Below are 2602 nucleotides of genomic sequence, written 5' to 3'. Positions count from 1 at the left end.
CATACAGTATTCACTGCATGACAGGCACAACGCCACTGAAACCGCCCCTGAAAATCACGGCTGCAGACTTTTAAAAACATTCCCGTCCCTACAGGCACAAAGCATTTTCAGGTACAAACATCCCCGCTCACCCTGAGCCTGACTTTATTACTCCGCGTCTGACTGGCAGTTGCCACGCTGCAGCTGGCAGCGCTGCCGGTCGCTGCTCATCGGCCAGAGCAGGAGCTGGGATGGGCCACGGGTGCCCAGTACCCCCAGCCCCGCACCGGTGCCCAGGGCATCCCCAGGAAAGCGCCCTACATCCCTGTGGGAGCAGCCCCCATCCCTAGGGAAACACCCCACAAGGGAAGCACGCCTTCAAGGTGCCTGCGCGCCTCCTCTGTGCCTGCCTGGCTGCCGCTGCTCCGGGCAGCGTGGGAGGCCATTCCCGGCAGGATTCCCCATCTCCCCAGGGTTGCACATGTGGCAGCTCTTCCATCCTGCAGATGGAGGCTAACGCTGCCCTTTCACCCCTCTGAGCACATGGCACAGTGACATCTGCAGACAGAACAGATCTGCACATTTGCCCTTATTAGGCTTCAGAGTCAACACCCCGCTGGAAAAAGGGGAAAGGCTCGAGCTGCTGCCACGGGGACAAAAAACGACTTTCCCCAAGCTGAAATGTAAAACGGAGCCATGCTCCCAGGTGCCCTGACTCACAGCCAGGGATCCCGGTCCCCAGCATCTCCCGTGCACTGAGCTCGGGCGGGAGCACAGGGAATAAACCCAGCGTTAAACCCTTCCCCGAACCTGCGCCTCCAAAGGAGGAGCCTCCTACTTTCTGTTCTCTAATTAAACTAATATTGCATCTTTCCAGCGAAGAACGAGTAAACAAACAATTAAAGACTTGATGAGGTGTTGAACGTGACACCGGCAGGAACAGGGAAGCAGCTGAACAAACGAGCCAGGCTTTGTCTGCGGGGCAGCGCGTGGGGCAGCCCCCGAGAGCTGCGTGTGCACGGGGCGGGGGGGTGTGTGTGTGCACATGTGTGCATGCACGGGGCGGGGGGTGTGTGTGCACGTACCTGTACATGCATGAGGAGGGGGGCTGTGTGCATACGTGTGCATGCACGGGGGGGGGTGTGTATACGTGTGCATGCATGGGGGGGTGTGCACGCATATGTGTGCACGCACGGGGGGGTGTGCATACGTGTGCATGCACAGGGAGTGTGTGTGCGCGTACGTGTGCATGCACACGTGTGGGTGCGCGTGCGGAAAGCCCGGGGCCCGGTCTGACCAGCACTCGGAACAGGTGAAGGCGCCCCAGGTGGGGCGGGGATTTGGCACATCTCTGACAAACAGCACCCTCCCAATCCCAGCAGGCCCACACGCATCCCCAAAATAAGATGTAGATGTATAGGTGTATAAAAGGGCCTTTTTGCCGATTCGCTGGTTTCACAAAAGGCCGAGAGGGCTCCAATCCTTCCACCCATCTCTCAGGAGCACGCCAGACCTTTGTTCAGCAACACTAAAAGCAAATCTGGCAAAGTCTATTTTTGACATCCCCATGGACACTTGCAAAACCCGAGCTCTGCTCTCGGAGCTGGGAGGAAAGAAAATGGCAAAACTGTGCCGGGGATCCACCCACACCCTGGGCAGTCCTGACCCGGGGGGCTTGGGCTGCTCCCCACGGGGGAGAGGGATGAGGGGCAAAAGCGGAGCCCGAGCATCCTTCCTTGGGACGTGCCCGGAGGGGAGAGCCGGGGCTCGGAGCCTGTGCTCGGTGGCTGAGCCCGCAGCCACGGGTGCGGACGGCGGGGCAGCACCAGGACTCGGCTCTGGGCTCTGACCCGACCCCGCTGTCGCAGCCTGATCCGGGACAGGCGACGTTTCAAGGCTGCTGTAAAACCTCTGGCGTGACCAACGTGGAAGGCAGCTCTGCAGCTCAGCGCGGGGGAACTGCTCTTGCTCACGCACCAGACGGGTTTTCAGCCCTGTCCAAGCCCGGCACAGACAAGCGGCGTTGATGCCGCAGGAGATTTTGGCAGCCGGGTACCGGGGAGAAGCTCCAAGGACGGCAGCCGCTGAGCCGGGTCGCTCCAAGCTCGGCGCGCGTGCGTGTGTGCCGGTGCAGGAGGTGCGGGGCAGCACGGCTGGATCACCTTGGACAATCCATCCCGGGGCTGGACACGCCGTGCCCGGGTCTGTAATCCCCAGGGCCACCGGGATTAGCTCAGGGAAGCAGGCCAGGACGCTGCCACTGCTGCTCCCGGGAACGGCCCTGCCAGGGGGAGCTTCTGGCTAATGTTGTCGTACACTTTAGCCCATCTCTAATTAAAAATTTAATAACTGAATCTCTAGAAGCAATTAATTACTTATGGTCATGGAGAAACTGTTTCTCTCTCTCTCTCTACCAGCAGATTGGGAAGACGACAAAGCACTCCTCTATCTGCTAAGAGGCGATGGTTTAAGGAGACGCCGGAGCCACGGGACTTGGTTTGAGTGGGTGAAAGGAGCCCTGGTAGCAGACAACGCTATAAATACGCCAGACGACGCAGGCGGCCGTGGGCAGGACACGGGTGTCATTTGCTAAACCAGTTAGTTCCCCACTTGCCGCGTGGCA

This window comes from Larus michahellis, chromosome 9, assembly GCF_964199755.1.
Source record: "Larus michahellis chromosome 9, bLarMic1.1, whole genome shotgun sequence".
NCBI classification, from domain to species: domain Eukaryota; kingdom Metazoa; phylum Chordata; class Aves; order Charadriiformes; family Laridae; genus Larus; species Larus michahellis.
The sequence above is the reverse complement of the archived record's forward strand: the minus strand, read 5'-3'. Positions refer to the sequence as shown.